The following is a 27,334-nucleotide window of genomic DNA, read 5'->3' as shown; positions in this document are numbered from 1 at the left end:
GTTTCCTCCACTGCATCTGAGTGCCATCCATTGTGCAATCCAGTAGGCCTAGAGCCCAGGTTGGCAATGCAGTGCCTAGGGGGATAGTGGTGCCCTAGAGGTCTTCCCATGGTGCTTTAAAGTCTCTGAGCCCCCTACCCCATCCCCATCCCCTTAGTCATGAGGTGGGGAGGATGTTTACCTTTTTCTCCCTTGAAAAATTCATAGAGCTGGAGAACGTTGGAAGAGTAACATTCTTTCCTACTACCTCTTTCAGCTGGATATACTTTTCAAGGCTCTGATTAATTCTACCAGAGTAGCCAGAGGGAATAGTGCCATGGCACTAGCTCAAAACTCCTAATGTGCCCAGGGACCTTAAAAGGTTGGTGAACCCTGGCTTAGAAATTACAGGGCAGATCATGTATATACAACTCTGTTGTCCAACACCTCACTACTTCTACCCGCTCCCTAGCACCTGATACCTAAGGGTAGCCACCTCACTCTGCTTAATGGTGGGGCCGGCCCTGCCAGTGACAAGAGGGACTGATCTAAGAGACAAACCCTGCTCACATACACTGGATAGATTGTTCATTCTCTTGTAATCCAACATGTCCACACATGATAAAGGAAGAAAATTCATAGCTATGAGAGGAAGCAGATAATGCAAATGGAAGTACCCATAAGTGATGCAAGACAAACATGCACAAAAATATAACCAGTATATCTTACAGTCATAGTTTGGGCCACCTGAGCTTTAGGTACATGTTTTAATGAGCCAAAGTAATAAATGGCATTTATAAAAGAGGAGCTGTTAAGAACGGATTCACCTCTCCATCAGATCCTTTCTACTTGGCATCCTGTGTTGGAATGAGTGATTATTCCAAGATTTAGGGTCCTTAAAATAATGTTTCTAATCTTCCCCCATTCTACTGTATCTACCCTTTCTTTTTATGCCAAAGGAAGCAGATGGAGAATGCCTGTGAAAAACAACTGTCTTCCATCACTGCCTGAGCTAGCTCCCTGCACTTGCTGCCCACACTGGCTTCCTAGCTATATTTCAGCAAATAATACTAGGAAATGGCTCCGTGTGTAAGCACCTCTGTTTAATTTTCACATCTTCTTATCTGGAGCATCACTGGGAGATTTTTCAGGGAACAAAGTTTCAGGCCAGTGGTCAACAGGATCTAGAGGTAGAGAAGCGTTATATGCAGGGACTGAGGAAGACAACTAATTTCTATCTAGTATACCAACAATGCTGTATTTTATCATGATTCAGAGGGCCACTTAAAAATTGGTACAGGGATCAACTGCTAATAGGAATATTAGGACCAAATACTTGTTTACCTCTGTATGTATATGCTACAGGGAACCACAGCTAGTTCCAGCTCCCTGCCATGTGTTTGCAGTAGAGTTGGATTTCTTGGAGATTCTTTTCTAAATAAATAAATAAAGTGGTGCTGGAACTGCACATTCAATACATTTCTAAGTGTAAGTGTTAGGTGTATAACAGGCTTTGTCAACTTGATGACCTCCAAATGTTTTGAACTATAACTCCCATCAGCCCTAGGCCAGAACTGGCTGAGGCTGATGGGAATTGTATACAAAACAGCTGAAGGGTACGAGGTTGATGATTGCTATTGTGTAGGTATATCTTGGATACAGTGTGTGGAATGGATTTAAGATTAACCAAAGAAAAATGCACTGCATAAAGCAACTTAATTTCTTGAGGATACTCTGATGTTCTTTACTGCTTTCTGGGTGTAGTATAAACAACATGCAAACATGATTCTTAGGATCTAAAGAATAATGCAACAAATTCTGTGATGAGCCCAAGAGCATTTCAGGTGCCCAAAGGTGCTTATGGCAAATTGCTTTTAAAAGTCCCCTCATTTTCACCTACTATGCCAGGTGGACCAGCTGTCAAAAATAAAAGTAAAAAAACCCCACAACCACTGGGCTAGCTCAAGCCCCTTTGCGTGAGTCCAAGCAGCCTTGAAATTCCAGTCTAAATATATAACTGCCATACTAAATATATAACATGATTGAAGGCATGCAAGCATTGGAATTACTAGAGCATGAAAACTGTAAATATCTCATGAAATGCATATGTCTTAGGGGTTCAGAGAGCCAAAAAGAAATGCACTTTGAGGGGATAATGAGAAGACATGATTCATTAGAAAAGATAATAATGCTTGGAAAAACAGAAGGGAGTAGAAAAAGAGGAAGGCCAAACGAGATGGATTGATTCCATAAAGGAAGCCACAGACCTGAACTGACAAGATCTGAACAGGGTGGTTCATGACAGATGCTCTTGGAGGTCACTGATTCATAGGGTTGCCATAAGTAGTAGTCGACTTGGGGGCACATAACAACAACAATGATTTCACCATGAAATAGCGACCATTTGCCCCCCACCCTGCTTAGAAGAAAGATATTTCTGTACCACTTGCTCCTCGGTGTCACCTTTCTCCATTCCTGCATAAAGTTACCTTTTCATTTCAGTATCTTGAGCTGCAGGGGTGTAGGTAGGTGGAATTGTACATAATCTTAAGAGCAAAGCGCAGAAAATTCTGTACAACCAAAATGTCATGACAATCCCATGACAATCTTTGCAGTCCATTTTCAGAATAAATTTCAAAATAAATTTCAAAATTTTGGGGAAAACGTTCTGATTTAATTTCAATTTTTAAAATTTCATTAGATTTTGGCAAAGTTTTTCAACTTCATCCATAACTTCAAGTTACGTATAACAAATGTAACTCCTATTGTGCCCACTGAATTCAGGTGAATTTCCATTGCTGAAGCCAAAGTGGGATTTTGGCTGGAGTTCTGTTCAGATTAGTGATGCATATTCACCATGCTTGTACTGTCAAGGAGTTTAATTGCACGATGGAAGAATGCAGGCATAGTTTCAGATGAGGCTAATAATATATATTGTGTTATGTTTTAATCAACATAGTTTGATAATTCTTTTCTATATGTCGCTTTCCTGAATATTAACCTTTTCCTTATTGAACCTCTGGGACGGGAAGATGGTGAGATGTTCCAAAGAACTCCTAACTTGGCTACTAACAGCTGCACGGCATTCTATAGCTCAGAAATAGAAAAAAGTGTGGAATTTGGACCTATAACTTTGGTTCAAGAATGTATGGAATTTAGCTGCCTCTGAAAAACATGATTTGAGGGTCTCCAAAAAACATGATTTGAGGGTTTCCACAGGAACTGCAGACTCTGAAAACTTTTATGCGATTTGATGGGATTTTATTTCCTTTGTAACTGTTAATAACATTTTGGACTCTTTCACCAGACCAGTGTGTGAGCTTTGGATGTTGTGATATGGGTCTTCTTAAATCTATTTTGCTTTTTTGTATTTTTTCTTTTGTAAAAACAATATTTGTACTTTTTTGCTGTCCTCTGCCTGTAGACTGCACTCTGTTGAAGGTTGTCATTCATTCACTGGCGATCACTCATGGCCGAGTAAGATTGTCTTCCAAGACAAGGTCTTTAACAGTGGGTCTGTAAGTGACTGTGGAGGCTAATTCTGGATCCACACAGCCTCCCGCAGTGAGGACATAGGTTTCCAGATGGAAGATGGTTGCGATGGGGATTTGTTTGACATGCCTTCCGCTTAGTTGTATGGCTTTTAAAAAAAACTTCTTGTAAACCACTTTGATGTTTTTAAATAAAATAGTAGTATACAAATATATTTATTTAAAAATAAATAAAAATACTCATGGCAACAGAAAGGTAAAACACAGGCAACTAGACCAGATATTATGTCAAAAAACAGGAGAGGTATAGTAGGTGTACTTTAATTCTCATAACTGCATTTCTTTTTGAAGTATTTTTTTCCAGCAGCAGTTGGCAGATTATTAAAGGTCTTCTATGTTGAACAGAAATAGTAATTTGCCAAATAATTTTTATTTAATTATTTATTTAACAACATTTATATACCATTTGGTTGTAAATAGAACCTCTGAACATTTTATAAAGAAAGAAAGAAAAAGAAGGAAGCCACTGAATTCTATGCTCAGTCAAATGAACAGATCATTTCAAGACTGGTCATCTTCTAGGTTTGGTGAATAAAACCAAATTGCATTTCTCAAAACTGATATGTACTATTTATTAGATTTATATCCCTCTCTGTCCTGTGAGCTTAGATAGGGTTATAGCGCTTTTTCTAGACATATATTTCTTCCCTCCAAGGGCTCTCTTAATCTCAGTAATTAAATGGCTTCAGAAAATAAAAGAGGTCAAATAAATTAAAAATTACCATTTAAACATGAACATAAGACAATCCAAAACATTTGGTGGCAGAGAGAGTAAAAAGAATAATTAAATGACACTTGAGGCTGAATCCTAACTCCATCTACCTGGGAGTAAGCCCCATTAAATTAAATAGGACTTCTGACTAGCCATTGCACTGTCACTGCCACTTATTGGCAACCTAAACCCTGCCACTTGAAAAGAGTTGCCTTTTACCATGCCTAATCAAACGTTTGACCCAGGACACACAGATTGAAGCAATTGGCCTGGAATGTCACTCAGGGCCATAAATTTTCAAATAACAGTTCATTTAATTCACTGTGGATGAATATAAATCAATCGATGGATGAATTTCATCACACCTATATGAAAACATTGTCAGCAGGGAATACATCTTTAATTAGCATCATCATCATTTATAACACTCCTTCCACCAAAGGGCGGCACACCAAACATTTATATACCACTTGGTACATAAAATATATGTTAAATTTTCAAATATTATTTATATTGTATACATTTTAAAATTATATCTGTCAAAGATTGCCCCCCAGGGGTCCCTTGACCTCAGCACCCCAAGGGGGTTCTTTGCTTCTGAGAACAGCCCCAATTCCCTGGGGTCACTGCTTCCTGTGCAAACTCTTACCTTCCCAGTTACACCTAAATACCAATCCTGGAAGGGGTATGCTGCCACCACCCCTTTATTAGCTTCCAATCTGAATAACGGGAATTCAGAGCACTAACGGAGATCCTAGAGCAGACCTATTGTTACACCCTCTGCTCTAGGGCATAAACCCACACTAATCAAAAGTAGTCAGTAGCGACCAGTGATCAAGGACTGAATTTAGAGTCATAAGCCCCAAGCAATACACACCATTACTAAAAGGGTAGTTTATTTAAAAGAAAAGAAAGGTACATACAAAAAGAGAGCAGCATATATTTCCTTTAAAGCTGATTTCCCTCGACCGGGCTAAACAAGATATACATTTACATAATACTGTGAGAGATTCAAAACAGACAAAAGAAAATAACAAAAGCTTTCTTAGTCTAGTTTCATACTCACTTCAAGGTGAAGGCCTGGTTCCCAATGGCTTACAAGCGACTCAAGGTAGATGGAATAGGGAACGGGAACAACTAACTGAGGGATCACCCTTCATTTTTATGAGATTTAGCTGGCAACAGGGAGGGGGCCAATTAGCCATCCTAGGCGCTCCTTCCTTGATCACCTCTTTTGAAGATAAGGGGGGCTAGACAGTCACACACAGCAGCCCTGATCTGCAATACCCACTCTCCCTGACTTTGATCTCAGGAAGCAGATAAGAGATAACAGAAAAGGTTCAGTTGCATCTTCTTGACAGTGGTACGCGGCGGTAATGCAGCCGAAGCTCTGCTCACGGCCGAAGTTCGATTCCAACGGAAGTCGAATCTCTGGTAAAAGGGGTTGAGGTCCACTCAGCCTTCCATCCATCCGTGGTCGGTAAAATGAGTACCCGGCATACGCTGGGGAGTAAAGAAAGGCCGGGGAAGAAACTGGCAATCCCACCCCGTATATACGGTCAGCTTAGTAAACGTTGCAAGACATCACCCTAAGAGTCAGAAACGACTCGCACTATAAGTGTGGGGAAACCTTTACCTTTACCACCCCCTAAATTGCTCTCCATGGTCCAGCTAGACTATTGGCTATAGAAGGTTTCTTTCAAGCCTATTTATTTGGGGGAGGGAGAAGACAGGTCCTGAGGACACTAGGGAAGACCACATGGAGACAGTTCAGAGAAAGGGTGGGGAGCCAGCTAAGCTGATGGAGTGGGTCCTTCTGTTCCATCTCCTCTCTGTTGCAGCCAGGACACATTTCAGGAGAGAAGCCAAATGACAGGTGGCTTCTCAGCTCAGCTGATACAGTAGGCCCACAATCCTAATTCCCCTTGCTATTCGTGGTGTTATGTGCCTCCAAGTCGACTACGACTTATGGCGACCCTATGAATCAGCGACCTCCAAGAGCATCTGTCATGAACCACCCTGTTCAGATCTTGTAAGTTCAGGTCTGTGGCTTCCTTTATGGAATCAATCCATCTCTTGTTTGGCCTTCCTCTTTTTCTACTTCCTTCTGTCTTTCCCAGCATTATTGTCTTTTCTAACGAATCATGTCTTCTCATTATGTATCCAAAGTATGATAACCTCAGTTTCATCATTTTGGCCAGACTGCTAACAAGAACTAAGCGGTCTGAGCATATAACACCTGTGCTAGCCCGTTTGCACTGGCTTCCAATATGCTTCCGGGCCAGATTCAAAGTGTTGGTACTTACCTATAAAGCCTTATACGGCGCGGGACCACGATATCTGTCGGAACGCCTCTCCCGATATGAACCGGCCCGTACACTACGGTCTACTACGAAGGCCCTCCTCCGGGTTCCGACTAATAGGGAAGCCCGGAGAGTGGTGACAAGATCTAGGGCCTTCTCAGTGGTGGCCCCCGAACTATGGAATGGTCTCCCCGAGGAGGTGCGCCTGGCGCCGACACTATCATCTTTTCGGCGCCAGGTTAAAACCTTTCTCTTCTCTGAGGCATTTTAATTCCTGTTAATTGTAAATTATTATATTTTGATTTTAGACTGTACAGTTTTGTGTACAGTTTTGTGTTATTTTTATTGTATTTTTAATGTTCACCGCCCAGAGAGCTGTTGCTAGTCGGGCGGTATATAAGCTTAATTAAATAAATAAATAATAAATAGTGGTAGTTCTGGTTTAATTTGTTCTAACACCCACTTATTTGTCTTTTTCGCAGTCCATGGTATGTGCAAAGCTCTTCTCCAACACCACATTTCAAATGAGTTGATTTTTCTCTTATCCGCTTGTTTCCCTGTCCAACTTTCACACCCGTACATAGAGATAGAGAATACCATGGTCATACATTGGACACATAATGAGAAGACATGATTCACTAGAGAAGACAACAATGCTGGTAAAAAAAAAAGGGAGTAGAAAAACAGGAAGGCCAAACAAGAGATGGATTGATTCCATAAAGGAAGCCACAGACCTGAACTTACAAGATCTGAGCAGGGTGCTTTTGGAGGTCACTGATTCATAGGGTCGCCATAAGTTGTAATCGACTTGAAGGCACATAACAACAACAACAAAATATGCTTAAATTTTAAAATCTGCTTTGTGGACAACAGAAGGTATCACTGTCTCTAAGATTGTAAAAACCAATGACAAGGTAATCTGCTTTTGTAGATTATCTGCAGTTGCAGTGTTGGGGCATGCAGGAATTAAGCAGAAACAAGGTGCAGACTTGTGTGAGCTGTGGATTCTTTTCATCTACCCACATTCAATCACATAAAACTGTTTCCCAATCTCTCCCCTGGCCCTCGACTACTTTAAAATTGCTGATGGTCATGGTGGACTGCTTAATTATTTTTCTGCCTATTGTAGCAATTGTGATGCACTCTGCCAGATGCTGTATGACTTTTAATTGTTTATTTTATTTCTTATATTGTAATTTATAGTATCCAAATATGCATTTCATAGAATTCAAACGGTAATAAATAAAATACAATATAAGAAACAAAAGAAGCAATAAAGATACAATTAAAAATGAATATGAATATTTAATATGGACATGCCACGAATCACCTGAATGAAGCTTGTGGACCACAGTTTGGGAACTGCTGACATAGAAGAAACCAGCAGTATAGGATAATGGCTTGACGTTTTCTAACTTTTTTGCTTGCTTTAAAAACAAAAGAAACAAAAATAATCCTGGCCATCAGTGCAAGGTTGCTTTCTGACATTCACACAAAACCTTTGGCAGGTCTCACTGGCCCAAGCAACAGAATTTGGAGATGGGTAAAAAATTATATTTACGGTATAATTCTATACATGTCTTTTCAAAAATAAGTCTCACTGAATGTAGCAGAGCTTGCCCATACTACAAGTGGGTATAGAACTGCTGTTTTGTGCATCCCCATGTCAAATGTGTACTTTCGTTCTACAATGTTTATCTGAACCAATTCTTGAAGATCTTAACAATCAAAACATGTATTGTTCTGTTCACCAGCTCCCTACCCAAGACACCTTGCAAGGTTCCCAGCATGCAAAAGTGGCTCCTCTTTTTTCTTTTTTCATCTACTGGGGCATCCATTATTTATATTGGGGGAAGGAGCCTTGGGCCTGGGGCCAAATGTGACTTCCAAGGCATCTGTTTGGCCCTTGGGATTCTCCCCAAGCCACTCTCTACTCTCCAGGCTACAGCCCTTCTCCCTAAGCCTCCCAGCTCATTGGCCCTGCTCCATGCTGTTTAACCCCCAATCTCACTCACTTCCTTGACTCTCAGATCTTCTCCACTAATTTCTAATTGCTTAGAATGGTCACTTTCTAGGAGTTCCTCCCTCAACATTCAAAACATATTCCAAATGATCACTGCAGCAGTGCATAAATCATTGGGCGTTATATGCAGTAGACAGTGTAGTGGCAAATTCAGAAGTGCAGGGTCCCTTCATGATAGCCACAGTCCCCCCCCCTTTTGCTGTGGGGTTGAGAATGAAATTCTTGTTAATGCCTTCCCCATAACAAAAGAATCCCTAGGAACCAATAAGCATGAATGAGGAGAGTGTTAGCTACTGAGAAGATTCTTCAAATATCATGATGTGGAGTACTCTAAAAGTTAAATTTATGTGTTGTTGAATTCTGGGTATCAGTGAGTACCTAGTTCACACTACTAGAAGCCAGGGTAACTCAACTTGATTAGCAGTTGAAGCCCTACAAAGAAGAGTACTTCTTTATACAGTATGCAATTAATATACACATTCACTGGCACAAAATCTGGTGGTGGTCATTGCCTATGAAATGGAGTTAGACAAATTCATGAAAGATCATTCTATCAGCAACCTTTAACCATGATAGGGTATCTAAATGGAACTACTACATTCTGTGGCAATATGCCTCTGAATAACAATTTCTAAAGGGTAAACGAGGAGGAATATCTGTTTCTTCATGTCTAGCCTGGGGATGTCCTGGAAGCATTTGGTTGACCACGTTTGGAAGCAGATTGCTGGGTTAGATGGAGTTAGATCAAGAAGTGCTCTTAAATTGTCACTTGCTTTGTGGATATATATTATAATCTAGAAATTATTTCTCTCATTTGTTTTTTGCTTATTCCAGAAAACTTATTTCAGGTATTCCAAGGTTTCTTAGAACTTTTCTGAAAGTTAAAAAGTGCCTAAGAAATTTGAATGATAGATGCTTTCTATGTGACCTCTAGGAATAATCCTGATCAAAAGCTATCTTTGATTTCCTGGATGCCAGGTGTAGACTGAAAATGGTCAAGCAATAATGTTAAATGTTTAATGTAATATGATTTACACAGAGCCTCCAAGGTGGCAATGAAGTTGGCTAGGAACTGGAGTAGTTCCGTTTTCTGGGCATTGAGCTCTGCCATGTAAATAGGCAGTTGCCGTTTGCTGAATTTTTATAAAATGCCATCTCTCTGCCAATTGGCTAAGTAAACTGATCAAACAGTGACTCCTGAGTGACATTTTTTCCTATATATTTTGTAATGATTTTAGTCTTATTTCCTGAAGTTGCTGTTGAGGCATTACTTGTACAGCACAGTGCATTCTCAGATGACTACCTTGCAAAGAAAAACAAAATCATAGGTAAAATTGCATAATTAATGAAATAGTGTGTTTTATTAAATTGGAAGTTTTTTATATGTATCTGCATTTGTACTGCAGATACTTGCTTGTAACAATGTTATAAAACACTGTTCTTCAAACTCAGAGGAAAATATAGTTGTTAAAGACATTTGATTGGACAACATCTGTTTAGCCCATAGTTTTATGCACCTGTAGCTTGGAGCAGATACCATTAACGGGAAAGACATTTCAAAATTGTAAATTCAGTGTAAAATACTAAATTAATCAATAATTAAATTATAATGCAAATGGGGATTATTGCTTAGGCTCAACTGGGTAGCGGCAGGAATCCTCTCTTATAACCTGTCCCAAACAATTATTACTGTGTATATTTACCGTATATTTTACTTTTCTTCTTCTTCTCCTCCTCCTCCACCCATTTTTTTAACAATTGCATTGTGATGTGACATATCTTTTATGGGTATTTTGCTTGAATAAATAAATAGGATATTGTATTCATCTGGGATATTAGTATATAAATTAGTTCTGTAACAGACATCATATTGTTATTTAGATTTTTGGTTTACACAGACATATAGGAACTCCCCAGAGCTATGGTACAGAATTAGAAGAAGATATGAGTTGATATAGGAAAATTGGTTTTTGTAATGCGCTGATGTCAGTAGGCTTTTGCTGTGTGGAAATTGGAAAGATACTTAAAGCTTCTTCTTACTCTGTCATAGGGACTAAAGATTAGTAATGATTTTAGATTACTTACTTGCTGGCACTTGGGCTTGGCCTACAAGACAATAAATGTCTTTCCCCTTGTCAAGTTCTATTTATATACTGTAAAGAGAGCAACAAAACTAAGACAAGTCCCAAGTGTGCAGAAATTTCACCTTCTGTCACTGACATTATGTTTTACATGTTTAACTGAGAAAGGCTCTATGTATTTGTACACTTGCTGCTTGATCATGGTCCAGCTGATACCCAGTCTTGGAAAAAGAAGGGGAAGAGAAACCTGGACTGTAATAAATGTCCTGCAGATCATCTGTGAAATACAAATCTGCTTGGTAAATAATTGTTGTGGATCTTTTCATAAATGTATTAATCATTCATAAACAACAACTGTTATTTGGAGTTGTGAGCTTCCCTGCCCCACTAGCAGTTGCCAGTGTCGTGGAAAGGGTGGGGAGACTTATTATGTACTGATCCCAATTGACTCAGTGAGTAATGCTTGACATAATTATAGATGGAGTGTAGTGTACGTCCCATCAGGATTCTGGATCCCTTGGTAAACATACTGTGTACCCCAGGACTAAAGACAGGGTCTTAAGAGACAACTTTCTATGTAATTGAGTAGTACTTAGCCTCATTAAACACCATATATTCTAATATGATTTTATGCCTTCTACGTTAAATTTTACCCTTGTAGTCCCCTTTGGTACCACTCCGTATATATATGTGTGTGTGTATATGTGTGTGTTTGTGTGTATAGTATTTTATGAATTTTAATTGTTTTATGTATTTTAATTTATTTTAATGTTGTTGTGATTTTACTGTTTACAATTTTATCATGTACGTGTTTAATTTTATTTTTGTAAGCAGCCCTGAGTGCCCTGTTATAGGGTAGAAGGGCAGGATAGAAATACTGTAAATAAATAAATAATAATGGCAAGTATTTCAGTAGTGGTATTTCAGATATGCAGGAAACATTAAGTTGAATCCAGACTTAGTCATGCTTTTGAGTTGATCTATTGAAATCAATAGGACTAACATGTACCTTTAATTGTAATGGGCCTACTTTAAACATGACTAACAGCGCAACCCTAACAATGTCCTATTTAATTCAATGCGGCTTACTTCCAGGTAAGTTAGGATTGCAGTAGTCTGGATCTACCCCATTATTATGGTTACTAATATAAATTATTTTTGTTGTGTACATATTACATGTAGAAGTGTATCAATGTGCAATTTTACACTGAAAACCCATATGTCGTGCCATACTATACTTCATTGTCACCCTGATCCAGTTATCGTTAGTCATGCTCAAGCCATATTAAAATCAATACTTCTAACATGCCCTGTTGATTTTGATGTGAAATGTTTAATAATGACTGTTAGCTGGGTTGGTACACAGCCAGAGAACTAGCAGCACCAGAGGCCATCTTCCATGTCCCCTCATCATACTATGCTAAAACCGTTGATGATTTTTTTAAAAGTTGATTAATCATCTGTCTTTTAACTGATTAACAGATTAAATTTACATAAAGTTGCAAACAGTGCAATATAGGTGCCTCTTATTACATAAAGTGTAAAATAATGTACAGTTTACAAACAAAAAATATCACAGTTGGTTAGACAAAAATGCCATTTTTTGTTTTCAGTCCCTGTTAACATAATACACCAGAATCAAAACAGCCTGAAAAAGGACACTCTTTTGATATGGACATATTGCTCCTTTTAACTTGTACATTGTGTGATTCAAAATCAAATTCAGTTTTAGAGAGTTGTTTCTTTATAGTGCCCCTGTCCATTGCCAGGTATTAATAGGAGTCTCTTTGTTTGTGCCCTTTGTAGTGGGCCAATCAGAACCATTTCACCCTCCAACAGAGGTGCTCAAAGTGGTTAACAAATCCAAAGAACAACATAAAAAATAACAGTAACAATAAACAACATAATTAAAACCATGAAATAAATAACAAGCAGTTTTAAGAGGACCCAGAGAGCCAAATAACAACTCCAACAGAAACAGAGTTAAAAACTTGCTGAAAGAGAGAAGTGTTCAAATGCTGTCAGAACACCAATAAAGAACATGTTAGTCTAAGTTCTTAGAGGAGGTTCACAAAATGGGTGCTGCCACAGAAAAAAAGGCAGTAGCACTTCTCTCCTAGGTCTTTCTGACTTCAACTTGTGAGTTTCTCTCAACCTTTCCCAGCTATCGATATTAGGTCTGGATCTTTGCCTTGGCAACAGCCTCTATTTGTGTAGTTCCTCAACTTTCTGCCTATTAACCTATCTATTCCTCTATTGCATTCCCAAAATGGCACCCTTCAGATGTTTTGAACTGTAATTTCCATAATTCCTAACTATTGGCTGTGCTGATTGGACGTAGTCTAAAACATCTGGAGGGCAGGTACCACATTGGCTACTCCTGCTCTATCGTCTCCCTCTCTGTCTCTGCACTTTCACTCTGTCTCCTTCCATGGCTACTTGACTGCTCTTCTGTTTGTGTACACCCATGTTCCAGTTTCCCTCTGGATGGATTTTTCAGCTCAGTGCCTGCATACTTGATTCTACTCTGTATTAACCCTCTTGAGATTCCTTCAACCCAGTACTGACCTGACACCAAAGCATAAGAGTATTTGCATTAAAATTATGTAGAAGAGGCTATGTGAGTTTCCATGAGAATTGCCCTTTGCAAGGATTGAATGCCAGTGTTGAAAAATAATCCCTTGGAAGTGGCCAGAATATCAATTAGAACACAACTTCAGCTAAGAACTAAATTATATACCTTCTTTTAAATTTATTTTTAATTGATTTAACATACACTTTAACTTTGTTAATAAAGAATATTATATCTGAGGCAATGTAATCGCTCACCTAAGTCAGATCTGCAGCATTTAAGAACATTCTTTATCAGTGTGAAACTAATTTCATGAAGGGGTTGTCCTTGTTTACTGGACTGCTTCAGATAATGTGTCCCGAATATTTTCTGATTAGTACTGCAGTGTTCCTTGGCAGATAAATATAGATTATTAGATAAATTTAATATTCTAATATGTTCCTTGATTGCACGCTGTAACAACTTTTAATTTCATGTGTTAACTCCATCAGGTCTACTTGTAGCTGTTAAGTAAATGGGGTGGGCCAGTGTGGTGTAGTGGTTAAGGTGTTGGACTACGACCTGGGAGATCAGGGTTTGAATCCCCACACAGCCATGAAGCACACTGGGTGACCTTGGGCCAGTCACTGCCTCTCAGCCTCAGAGGAAGGCAATAGTAAACCCCCTCTGAATACTGCTTACCATGAAAACCCTATTCATAGGGTCACCATAAGTCAGAATTGACTTGAAGGCAGTCCAGAAGAAGGAAAAGCTATAGAAAAGGGACTGGAGGTTATACTCAAATAATTTCAGCAGCAAGAGCACAGTACATTAGCTCTCAAGACAAAGAAAGTGAACACACTAAAGGATTTTGGTTATGAACCTCTGACATTTGCTAGTTGGGATGTACAAACGTGTCCCAATCTGTTCCAACATTCATTTGCACTTTCATCTGGTATCTTCTGTTCTGCTGCTGTTAGTTTGTTTTGCACAAGTCTTTTCTGTTGTGCAGCAGTATTCTTTTTTTATCGACATATGAACATATATAAAAATGCATGATAGACATGCAAATCTCAGCCATCAATAGATGTTTACGAATCAAGCACCTTCCTTTCCCAGTGCATTTACTTTCAAAGTTAATGGATTTCCGAAGGGGTAGCACTGTTAGTATTTTGGAAACAACAAGAAGTCTTGTGGCACCTTAAATCCAAATTTAATGAAGTAGCCACTGTCCCATCACAAAGCCATTGATGGCTTCAATCCTAACCATGTCTTTTCAGAAGAAAGTCCCATTAAATTCAATGGGGCTTACTCTCAGGTAAGTAGAGTCAGGATTTCAGCCTTGCTATCTTGATTTTACAGTTCAGTATAAAGTCTATCCTGTTTGGTTTTTCTCACACAAGCATCAGGGAAGAACAGTTTGTTTATTTATTATTTATTTATTTATTTATTACATTTATACCCCGCCTTAGGGAGGAGAGCCTGGCTGGGAGTCCAGAGTGTGAGTTCAAATCCCTGCTCGTGTCTCCTGGGTGTCAAGGGCCAGCCAAAGATCACCCCCACAGCGAGTGGCTCAGGGGTTACGTGCCCTGCCACCTGTGCAGCCATGGGCAAGCTGCATAGTCCCAAGGAGCCCAGTTGCCCCCCAGCTGGCAGTTGCGGACAAGGAAGGGGCTGGCTTGTGCAGCTGTGGCAAGCTGAGCAGGCCCTAGCCAGCTTTGGAGGACTAGCCTCAGAGGGAGGCAATGGTAAACCCCCTCTGAACACCGCTTACCATGAACACCCTATTTGCAGGGTAGCCATAAGTCGGGATTGACTTGAAGGCAGTTCATTTCCATTTTCTTTTCTTTTCATGAAACCCAAGGCAGCTTACATATGGTTCCCAGGCAGTCTCCCATCAAGACGCTGACCAGACCTGACCCTGCTTTGCTTCATCAGGGAACTGGCCTTATGTGCCTTCAGACCATAGCCTGGGACCACCTATTGATATTTGATATTGATAGCAACTATTAATATTTCGCTGTTCGTATCCTGTGGCCATATTACACAATTTACAGACACTCTCCTTTGCTCAGTGTAATGCCACCTATATAAATCCTTTTTGTAATGCAGCATTCTGTTTCATAAATGTGTATTTTATATAGAAGATAGTAGTCTGTCCATCTGTTGAAACATAATGCTCAAGCTAATTTATGTTTGAAATGTTTGTAGTAAACACGTTTTGTATTTGACCTTGAAACCCTCAAACTATATCTGAGGAGCATGGATAAGTCTACAGGTAACAAAAGAGATCACTTCTTGCCACGTGTGAAGAACAATAATGAACTATGCTTTCCATTGCTTGCTTGTTTTTTTAATCACAGTAGGAAGTAGATTAAGGCTGCAGTCATAACCCCACGTACCAGTGTGGGAGCAAACAAAACTGAATACAATAGGATTTCAGAGCAGATGAGGTTAGGATTGCAGCCTTACTTATTGGCTGCTTCTAGCAACAAGAAACTTATACCCACACAATGTCAACAAACAACACTTCAGGAAAAGCAAAGCGATGAGGCCCCTATCAGAAAACCAGCAATTATACATAAATGTCTATGTAAATAATGTAAATTGTAATGCATTTTGTGCATCTATCTATTTACATATAATATGTACATTTTTTAAAAAAAGTCTTTCATTGCAGAGAATTAAGGCAAAAAGCATTCATAGCAAGAGTGTGCAGTGATGGGGGTCAAACGGGGAGACAAAAGAAAATCCACTTGATAGCTCATTTTCGATCGATTCCTCCAACATCCCTAGTTATTGGTGAGCTTCCCTAATGCAGGTGTAGAGCTGAGAGAAGGATGATAGAAGAAGCAGGAGTCTAGGAAATGAGCATGTGCTAAGGTAACCAAGGAAATCAATGAAAGGAAGATTAAAAGAATAGGCCTTATTGGGGGGTGGGCAAAGAAGAAAGGCCAGAGGGAGGAATTTGTAAAAGAAAGCAAAACTACGAGAGAGAGAGAGAGAGAGAGAGAGAGAGAATGAATAAAGTGAAGAGTGTACTATGGATGGGGGAGAACATCTGCTAAATAGGATTTAGTACCCGATTTTTACTTAATCTGACAATCCACTGTCTTTTTGGACCAGCACTAATTTCTTGTGGTGGGTTGCAGCTGTCATTGACATGGACTTTTTTTATATGAAAAAACTGTTCGGAATTTTACGTTATTATCTTTGTAATTGGCTGTCCTCTAAGTTAACGCATTCTTAATGGCTATCTAGGTGATAATTATCGCCATTTACATCCATTAACTTCCCTCCAATTTTCTCTTTGTTTTGTTAATTTTCAGATTTCTTTAGGATCTTGTAAGGAATTAAAAAAATAAAAATACAAGTTAATGCTGCCACTGCTGCTGATAAAGTAATTCAAGAGGTCACACAAGCATACAGTAGCAATATTACTTTCTGCTTTTAAAACATATAACCCTCACAGTTTCCATTACATAAATACATAGAATAAATAAAATGCAATTTTTGGTAAAAAGTATTTGTTACTTTTTTTTTAAGATTAAAATTTAGCAGGAAAAATATGTTAAAATAAGCAGTGGCTGTCGAGTTTCAACAGTAAAAATCAAACTTAATTCAAAACAAGAAAAGTGAAGGGAGTGGATAATTAAGCAGCACATCAGTTAGCCTGAGGCAAGAGACAGACTGAATGGGCAATTATCTGCCTAATTGATATATAAATAGGGGAAAAACACATGGAGCATCATAAGTATTTTCATAAGCAATTTCATTAAAAATTACTTTTTTTTCGCTTAAAAATATCAGCAGATCGACAATTGCAAAAGCAAATGGGAACAAAAAAAAAGAGCAGATTGGGAATGAAATCTGGACTCTCAGAATCCAAGTGGATTGGAACTAGGCAGTGAACTCCATCCCTAGAGTGTACAACAGGGCCAGGAGTTCAGTTCTGCAAAAGTTCACATTTTTGTTGTTATATGCCTTCAAGTTGATTACAACTTATGGCGTCCCTATGAATCTTTTGGATAGAATTCATAAGGTTTTCATGGTAAGAGGTATTCAGAGGTGGTTTATCATTGCCTTCCTCTAAGCCTACGGCAACTGGTATTCCCAGGCGGTCTCCCATCCAAGTACTAACCAGGCCTGACCCTGCTTAGATTCTGAGATCAGGCGTGTTCAGGGTAGTATGGCCATAGACAAAAGTTCACATACTTATGTGAAATAGTTAATGGTGTAGGTTTATAGTTTTGGTTGTACTATAGTTTTTACCAGCACTTTACCATAAGATATGATCCTGCCAGAGTAGAGTTTTATATAGTGGTGAGATTGGGCTGATGGGAGTTGTAGTTCAAAAAAGTAACTTTTCCAAGCTCTGGGAACCATGTGAGAACAGAATTCTTTTTTGTTGAATGAGCTTACAAAATTGATGTGTTCAAGTGGCATTGTTGACTGTCATGAGAGGCTTAGAGAACACATCCGTCAGGAAACTACCACAGGAAAGTTGTTATCTCTCTTAAGCAAGAACAAAATAGCACAGGAAATCCTTGACTCTACCCAGATACAGCTAAGTCCATTGCTACCAAGTGACCAGCTCATATAACAACACTATCTACACCAGTGGTTCTCAACCTTTGTGAGTACGGGACCCTCTCTGTAACCTCAAAACATTTTGTGACCCCCACATGTTAATTGTTGCTTCTACTGTTGCTGCTACTGTGGCCTTCACCACAATTTGCATGCAGGTGGAGAAACAGGCAGAAGAAAAAGAGAAATCCACATGGCAGGAAATTAAAGCCCAATAAATATATAATAAATTTAAGTACAGAGTTCATGCAAGCCTGTAGGCAAAATCAAAAGAGGAGCAAACTTGGGTGCCAGGGGTAGGAAGAAATAAAAGAGAGATAGAAGTAATGTGAAAGGAGGGGGAGAGTTAGAGTGAGGAAAGGCATGTCAAGTGGTATGTGTGGGAGAGGTTCAGTGGGTCAAAAGAAGGCAGCAAGTAAGAGGTGGTAGCAGCTGGAAGAGTGGAGCAGCCATGTGGGAGGGAGGGCACTTGGGACATGAAGGCGGGGAGGGAGGGTTGGAGTAAAGTGGGCCATGTGTCCATTGTAGGTGCTTCCTTTCTCAGAGTGACCTGTGGTCGCAGTGAGACCTCAAAACAAATGCACATAGTCTCACTCCTTTCTTTCACTCCCCCCTCCTGTCCCCTTTCACCAAAGGCAGGGAGAGGAGGGAAGTAGACAGTGAGTGTGAGGGTGGAATCCTCAACCTCTCCCTCTTTCTCTCCCTCTCTGAGGCAAAGGGGTGAGGAGTGACCTCTTATTTTCTCCCCCCCATCACCACCCCCTTCTCCTTAGCCTGGTATTGGCCTGTGTGGGGCTACAGGAAAATGCACAGGGAGGGAGTGCTGCTGCCTCTGCTGCGTACCTCTTTCTGTGTTGTTCACATTGCAAGAGTCTGGTGGGTTATGGGAAGGAGTTGCGAGAAGGCCAGTGGACTCCCCCATCCCTCCCACTCAGTACCTGTTGGCCACCATGTCTGAGCTCTCCTTCTGGTATTGCTGCTGCCGCCACAAGTCCATGCAGCATGCAAAGGCTAGGGCTACCCTTCTCTATAAGGGGTTAAGGAGCTGGGAGCTCAAGATCAGCAGCTGGTTTCCTTGAGGGGCAGGGTGAGGAGCCGGGAATGGAAGTCACTCACACTTGCTCAGTTTGTTCCAGCTGTCCTGAAGAATTTGTAAATAAAATAATATATAGTTCCTCTCTTGGCTCTTCACAGCCCTCCCCCCCAGGATGACTTCCTGGTCCCTCTGGGGGTCATGGGCCCCAGGTTGGGAATCACTGATCTACACTATATGTATATATGGGGCCAGAGGCAAAAGTGGGTTGAGCAACATATGTATACAGTAGAATACATTCCAGCTAAAAGTCAGAGGTTTCTATAGACACATCTCACCATCCAAGAAGCAAGAGGCATAATCATAGTTCAAGGGCACAATCCACCCAGGCAAAAGCACTTGAGGGCACAGAGCAGAGCTGGTGAGGTGTGTGGCCTAGGAAAAGAGGGTGTAGCCTGGGGAGACGACCAAGGTTTTCCACCACTGCTATAAAAGAATGTGTCTCAGGTGCCCAAACTGAGATCTGTAAGGTACATGTAGCTTTGAGGAAATTAATATTTGGCTTCTTGTCTTCTCTACCACTTGAGAGATAATTACTGGCTATTAAGGTTGAAGTCTGTGCGGGCTTAATTTATGGATATTCAGGACAAGACCGTTTTTTAAATCAAATAAAGACTTCTAAATTTCTCCACTCTTATTCTTTATCTTTAATTTTGGGGTTTGGGTTTTTTGGCCATTTATTACTATGTCTAGGTATTCTTGGCCAGGTATATTGCAGTGTTGTTGTTTTTTAAAAAATGTTACAGTCCCCTGTTGTGTTGATTTTGTTTTCGTTAACGTTTGTAGATATTTTACCATTTCAATATTGTGCTGTGGTTTTAGCTTTTTAAGTAAAAGCAGTTAACAAACAACAGATCTAGAACCTGAATGTTTCTCCCTACTGGGAGAAAGGGTGGGTGGGAAATAAATAAATGTTATCAGATTGCTGGTGCACGTTCAACTGCTTCTGAATGCAGTTTCAAGGAACTGCACACCATCTCTGGGAATGAGGAAGGCATTCAGAATGAGAAGATATTCTTCAAGGGTAACAGAACCCAGGCAATTAATGATAAGCACCTTGAATTGGGCCTGGAAGGCAGTGCATTTGGGCAAGAATAGGTGTAAAATCGGGAATGGCCAAGAGGCACACAGCTTCATTTTACTGTAATTTCTGTTCTTATAATCAAAGGCAGAATTATTAGTTAAGGATATTATTCTTATAGTCAACTTATTAATTTGAGTGTATATTGGTTTTTTCCAAGGGATTATGTTTTTATCCTTTGTGTATTACTGTTTGCTGGCCACCTTGAAGCTCTGTGAAGAGAGAGACATTTTTAAAATAAATAAATAGGGGCATCCTCATGAGGGTCACATTACTGTAATCCAAGATTGAGATAACCAGTGCATGCAAGATGCTGTTGTGGTTGTGCTCTTAAATCTCCCTACAGAGGGAGTGGAGGAAACATCTGGGAGTCCCAAAAGGTTGACCTCCTTCCTTCCTGCTAAAGTGAAAGATTCAGAAGTCTCATTGCCATATAACCAAACCATTATATGGCAAATATTTGCATAATTTTAATTATCGTACATTACAATTATTTCTAATTCATTTCAGCATACAGATCACTATTTTATATATGGAATGTTGTTAATGTTTACAAGTATAATTACTAATTTGCTATATGAGGCAGCAGTTTAATAGTTATTCAGTTACATATAATTATTATGTCAAATAGGAGATGGCAGTTAACACCAAAATATATTACAAATTATTGAACCACAATTATTATGCATATATTTGAAACTTAATTGTTACATAAATATAAGGCTCTGTTTATTTCCTGCCCTTTTTCTTTGCTTTGTGGTGTTAGGAAAGAATCTTCAAAAGAGCCTCCTATTAAGATATCCCCAAATAAAGCAATAGGCTGGACTAATACATATAGATTCAAGAGTGATTCTTGTACAGCAGCTGATGATGAAGGAATGGAAGTTGGATTTAGAGGAAGAGGTGGACACACATTGGTTGTATTTACTTTTTGACTCTCAATGAAATGGGACAAGGAATAAAAGGAACATGGTGGTTTAAGTCTACTACGGATCACCCAATCAAGGAGGAGATGAGGATGAAACTTTTGAAAAGCAAATTGACAATGTTTCAAGGAGTAATAATGTAGTAGTAATGGGGGACTTCAATTACCCCGATATCTATTGGGAGACAAATTCTGCCAAGAAATTTCTGACTTGTGTTGCTGATAACTTTCTCCTACAGAAAGTGGAGGAAGGAACTAGAGGATCAGCTATCCTTGACTAGATTCTAACCAATAGAGATGACTTAGTGGATGCAGTGGCAGTTATGGGAATTCTGGGGGAAAGTGACCATGTTATACTTGAGTTCTTATTATTAAAGGAAGAAAAGGCCATACATATACCCTGGATTTCAGGAAAGGCAATTTTAATAAACTTAGTACAATGATAAGAAAGGTCCCATGGAAAGGGACCCTAATGTGATAAGGAGCCCAAGATGGGTGGGAGTTTCTAAAAAAGGAAATTCTAAAGACACAATTGCAAACAATTCCAACAAGGAAAAAAGGGGGAAGACAGCAGAAGAAGCCAATGCGTTTCACGTAAAGCTTAGACATGACCTGAAAACAAAAAAGGAGACATATAGGAAGTGGAAGGAAGGCCAGACCACAAAGGAAGAGTACAAACAGGTAGCACAGAATTGGATGGCATCAGGAAGGCTAAAGTTGAGAACGAGCTGAGGTTAGCGAGGGATGCGAAAAGCAAGAAAAAACCTTTCTTCAGGTATATGTATAGTAAAAGATAAAGAAACGACAATGTGGTCCAGGATAGCAAAATGATAACAGATGACAAAGAAAAGGCAGAAGTGCTCAATTTCTACTGTGGCTCAGTCTTCTTCCAAAAGAGGGTCTATGACCTTCCTGGCAAATGTGAAGCACAAGATGAAGGAGCAGGATTGATAGACAAATGGCCAAGGAATACCTAATTACTTTGAACAAGTTCAAATCTCCAGGGCCAGATGAATTGTATCGTAGAGTATTGAGGGAACCGCTGTCTATTATCTTTGTGAAATCATGGAGGACTGGTGAAGTGCCAGATGACTGGAGGAGGGCTAATGTTGTCCCTGTCTTCAAAAAGAGCAAAAAGGAGGAACCTGGGAACCACAGTCCACTCAGTCTGACATCAGTCCCTGGGAAAATTCTGGAGCAGATAATAAGGTACCTTGAAAACAGTGCAGTTATTACTAGAAGCCAACATGGATTTGTCAAGAACAAATCCTGCCAGACTAATTTTATCTCATTTTTTGATCGGATAACCTCCCTGGTAGACTATGGAAATGCTTGACTTCAGCAAAGCTTTTGACAAAGTGCCTCATTATATTCTGATTAGCAAACTAGCTAAATATTCCATATGGATGGAATAACTATCAGGTGGATCCATGGAATTGTACTCAAAGAGTGCTTATCAGTGGTTCCTCCTCAAACTGGGGGCAGGTAATGAGCAGGGTACAGCAGGGCTCAGTCCTGGGCCCAGTGCTTTTCAACATTTTAATTAATGACTTGGATGAGGAAGTGCAGGGAATGCTTATCAAATTTGTGGATGATACAAAATTGAGAGGGATAGCTAATACCCTGGAAGACAAACAAAATTCAAAGTGATTTTTTTTAATCAATCTAGAGGAGATTGGTAGTGGGGAGGGCGTACAGCACATCTGTAGTTCCTGCGCAGGATGAGAGCCTGTGCAGTAAAGTGAATGATAGGAAAAAGTTGCCAGATGCCTTCAAAGTGAGAGTCTGCAACAGGCAGAAGGCTGTCCCTCCCTGGGTGAGATGGGGGGGGAATAGATGTGTCCGGTGTGAAAGATATTGGGTGGGTCTGACTGTTTCCAATTTTCTCAGAGGCCTACTGGGATAACTGGTTCAGGTAGGTTTTGTTGGTGGGCTCTTGTGTCCATATCAGGTGTTTAGGAGAAGTCTTAGTAAGGAGGAACATGGGTGATGCCACCCCAGTTTCAGTTATCATGCGTAGAGGGAGGTATAGCCATGGGAAGGTGGTAAGCTACCATAAAAAACGAGGGCAAAGCTATCTAAGCCTTCTTCCTCACTCCGACTCCTCCCATGGACGGGTTCCTCATTGCTCATCTGGTGTGCCTACTGGCTTATGTGTGCTGTTGTGTAACACCAGATTGGTACACAATAAGACCATGATTTGATATGGATGAGGGTGCCAATTTGGTGTGTATTACTGAGACCTACGTAGGTGAGCTGAGAGGAGTTGATCTGACCCAGCTTTGCCCACCTAGATACTCGGTGCAACACCAGCACAGGCTGCAGGGATGGGGGGAGGTGTTGCTGTGGTCTACAGAACTTTTATCTCTGTCACCAGGAAACCATTCTGTCTTGGAGCTGGTTGTGAGGGCCTGCACCTGGTGTTGAGTCAAGCAGACAGTAAACTAGGGTTGCTGCTGGTGTTCATCCACCCTGTTGCCCAGCAGCTTCTCTGACTGAGCTGCCAGAGGCCATCTCGGTTGTGGTGTCGGAGGAACCCAGAGCGATAGTCCTGGGTGATTTCAGTGTCCATGCTGAGGCTGCCTCTAGTGTTCCGGCTTGGGACTTCGTGGCCTCCATGATGACTGTGGGGCTGTCTCAAGTTGTCAATGGCCCAACACATAGTGCAGGGCACACCCTCAACTTAGTTTTGCTCCAGATGGAGGAAGGGGTAGTCTGGAGATTGGGGGGGTGGATGTCACCCCATTATCATGGTCAGACCACTTCCTGGTGAAGTTTAGATTTACGACTCCAGTCCTCCCCTACAGAGATGGTGGACAGATTAAGATGGTCCACCCCTGGAGACAAATGGAATCCACTGTATTTCTGAATACTGTGGTGAAGTTCCCAGTAGATAGAGCAGGTGACCCTGTTGAAGCCCTTGTCATGCTGTGGAACAATGAGGCACATCAGGCTCTTAACACAGTTGCCCCTGAGTGCACTCTCTGGCATTGTGGAGCCCAGTTTGCACCTTGGTACACCAGTGAACTGAGGGCAATGAAACAGGGTGGACGATGGCTAGAGTGCAAGTTGCAAACAACTTGCTGTGAGGCTGATCGGACACAAGTAAAATATAACCGTGCCTAATATGTGGCAGTGATGGCGGCGAAGAAGGCCCACTTCTCACCTCCATAGCAATCTTGATGCCCCATCCACATCTGTTGTAATCCCCAGTGAGGTGTCCAATGCAATGACTGTTGAAACTTCTTGGGATCAGTTTCAGTTGATGCGGCCTGATGACATGGAGAAGGTGCCTGTGACAATGCGGCCAGCGACATGTCCTTTCGGCCCTTACCCTTCTTGGCTTATTAAAGCTTGCTGAGGAGGGTTGACCGAGTGCTTCCAGAGTGTGGTCAATATGTCATTGCGGGAGGAAGTGGTTTCAGCTGCCCTAAAAGAGGCGGTGATCTGACCGCTCCTGAAAAAATCCACCCTGGATGCTGGTTTGTGACAACTATCCCCCCCCTCCGGTCGCAAATACCCCCTTTTTAGGGAAGGTGATTGAGAGGGTTGTGGCACAGCAATTGCAAGTACTCTTGGATGAAACAGATTATCTTGACCCATTCCAATCTGGGATCAGACCTGTTTATGGGACTGAATTGGCCTTGGTTGCCCTGATGGTTACCTTTATCAGGAGGACAGGGGGAGAGCAACCCTGTTATTCTTACTTTATTTCTCTGCGGCTTTTGATACCATTGACCATGGTATCCTTCTGGGCTGACTTCGTGAGTTGGGTACTGGTGGGACTGTTTTGCAGTGGTTCCAATCCTCTCTCCAGGGTCATTTTCAGATAATAGTATTGGCTGATTGTCATTCAGCCCCCTTGCAGACATGCTGTGGGGTGCCACAGGGTACCATCTTGTCCCTAATGCTGTTTCACATCTATATGAAGCCTTTGGAAACAATCATCAGGAGATGGGGGTGAGGTGTCAGCAGTATGCTGATGATACCCAGCTCTATTTCTCTATCAAGAGAGGCCATGCAAGCCCTGGACTGCTGCCTTGACTCAGTGGTGGGCTGGATGAGGGCCAATAAACTGAGTCTGAACCCTAGCAAGATGGAGGCGCTGTGGGTTGGTGATTCCCCAGTTCGTATAATTGCTCAATTGCCTGCTTTCCCTCTGAAAGAGCAGGTCTGTAGTCTGGGGATGCTCCTGGATCCATCCTTATTTCTAGAGGCCCAGGTGACCTCAGTGGTTAAGAGTGCCTTTTACCAGCTTCATCTGGTAAAGCAGTTGAGGCCGTTTTTGGACTGGGATAGCCTGACTACTGTTGTCCACGCACTGGTAACCTCCAGACTGGATTATTGTAATGTGCTGTACATGGGGCTCCCTTTGAAGTTGGTCCGGAAGCTGCAGCTGGTGCAAAATGCAACAGTGCGAGTGCTCACTGGGGTAGGGTATTGCCAACATGTCACCCTGCTGCTGAAAGTATTGCACTGGCTGTCTATTAGCTACCAGGCTAAGTTCAAGGTTCTGGTTTTGGTGTACAAAGCATATACAGCTTGGGACCAGGATACCTGAAATACTGCCTTGCCCCTTATAAACCCAGTCGATCACTATGCTCTGCAGGTGAGGGCCTCCTGCAGATACCATCTTATCAGGAGGTCTTTTCCGCATAACATAGGAAGCAGACTGTTAGTGGCACATACCCTGTGGAATTCCTTCCCCTTAAATATTAGACAGGCACCAACTCTATTATCTTTTCAGTGCCTTCCTCTTTCAACAAGCCTTTTAAGTAGAGATCTTATCCCAGGATGCATCTGTGTTGGAATTGCTTTTTGAGGTGTTGGAAAAACTTTTTTTTTTAATGTTTTAACATGGGTTTTTTTAGAGTATTTTAAAGTCTGTTTTTGTGGTGTTTTAGAGTGTTTTTAGTATTTGCGCTCCTACTGGAAGGAAGGGCAAGATATAAATTTAATATATAAATAAGTCTTGATAGGCTGGAGCATTGGTCTGAAAACAATAGAATTAAATTTAACAGGGATGAATGCAAAGTTCAACTCCTAGGAAAAATAAACCAAATGCAGAGTTATAAGATGGGGGATACTTTGCTTAGCAATACTATATGCGAGAAGGATCTTGGAATTATTGTTGATCACAAGCTGAATATGAGTCAAAAGTGCAATGTGGCTACAAAAAAGGAAAATGTTATTTTAGGGTGCATTAACAGAATTATAGTTTCCAAATCACATGAAGTATTAATTTCCCTCTATATGGCATCATCTTGAGTTTTGTGTGCAGTTCTGGACATTGCACTTTGAGAAGGATGCAGACAAACTGGTTCAGAGGAGTGCAACAAGGATGATCAGGGAACTGGAAACAAAATCCTATGAGGAGAGACTGAAAGAAGTGGGCATCTTTAGCCTTGAGAAGACTGAGGGGAGATATGATGACATTCTTCAAGTACTTGAAATGTTGTCACACAGAGGAGGGCCAGGATTTCTTCTCCATCATCCCAGAGTGCAGAACAGGGAATAATGGGCTCAAGTTACAGGAATCCAGATTTCAGCTGAACATCATGAAAAACTTCCTAACTGTTAGAGTGGTACGACAATGGAACCAATTACCTAGGGAGGTGGTGGGCTTTCCAACATTGAAGGCATTAAAGAGGCAACTGGACAGTTACCTGTCAGGTATGCTTTAACTTGGATTCCTGCATTGAGCAGAACATTGGGCTCGATGGCCTTATAGGCCCCTTCCAACTCTACTATTCTATGATTCTGTATAATTTCTCTCTACTTCACTTTTGTCTCTAGAAAGTAATATTAAAATACAGGAAACTGGTTGGTTGGATACAGTTATTGTTAAGGATGCAATTCTATGTACACTTGCATGGGAACTAATCACATTGACTTGAGTAGGTCCAGTTAAATAGGCATAGGACAAGGCTGTCAGGATTAATTATTATGTTACAGAACCAGTCTGCTTGCAACTCTCTTATGGCTGTGGCACTATGGGAATGTGGAAGCCACAGATGAGCTCGAACTAGGCCGGGCTTGGAGCCTGAATTATAAGGTGATTGCATTTTGTTGGTTTTTCCTCTTTAACCACTCCACCTCTCCCTGGTGAGAAAGGTGAGAACATGATTCAGCATCCCTGGAGTGGTATGTGGTAGACCCATCAGGTGGAAAGAAATGGGAACCACTAAGAATTGATGCTAAAGTGCTCAGATATAAGAGAGATGGCTAAAGTTCTTAATTCTTAAAGGCAGTCTTCCTTTCCCATCAGCACTCTGCACAACTTCTACTACTAATGCTTCTCTGTTCCCTCTGAATAGCTTCTCATGCATTTCTCTGTCTACCTTCCCTAGCAGTAATAGTATTTTTAAAAAATTGGCTGTAAACCATGACATAAATGGAAGGTACATTTAAAAAGAAAAAAAAGACCATACTGGAAAACTTTCATCAG

General features: G+C 40.8%; 1 protein-coding gene and 1 pseudogene across 1 annotated transcript in view; one reads left to right on the top strand and one right to left on the bottom strand.

The window, feature by feature from the left end:
- The window catches only part of PPARGC1A (PPARG coactivator 1 alpha), a 931,093-nt gene that overhangs the window by 225,904 nt on the left and 677,855 nt on the right, over positions 1–27,334 (top strand). The window lies entirely within an intron of this gene.
- Positions 17,293–17,401, bottom strand: LOC133364635 (5S ribosomal RNA; annotated as a pseudogene).

The sequence above is a fragment of the Rhineura floridana genome, chromosome 9 (genome assembly GCF_030035675.1).
Source record: "Rhineura floridana isolate rRhiFlo1 chromosome 9, rRhiFlo1.hap2, whole genome shotgun sequence".
In the NCBI taxonomy this organism is placed as follows: Eukaryota; Metazoa; Chordata; class Lepidosauria; order Squamata; family Rhineuridae; genus Rhineura; species Rhineura floridana.
Note: the sequence above shows the minus strand (reverse complement) of the source record. Positions and strands in the feature narration are given on the sequence as shown.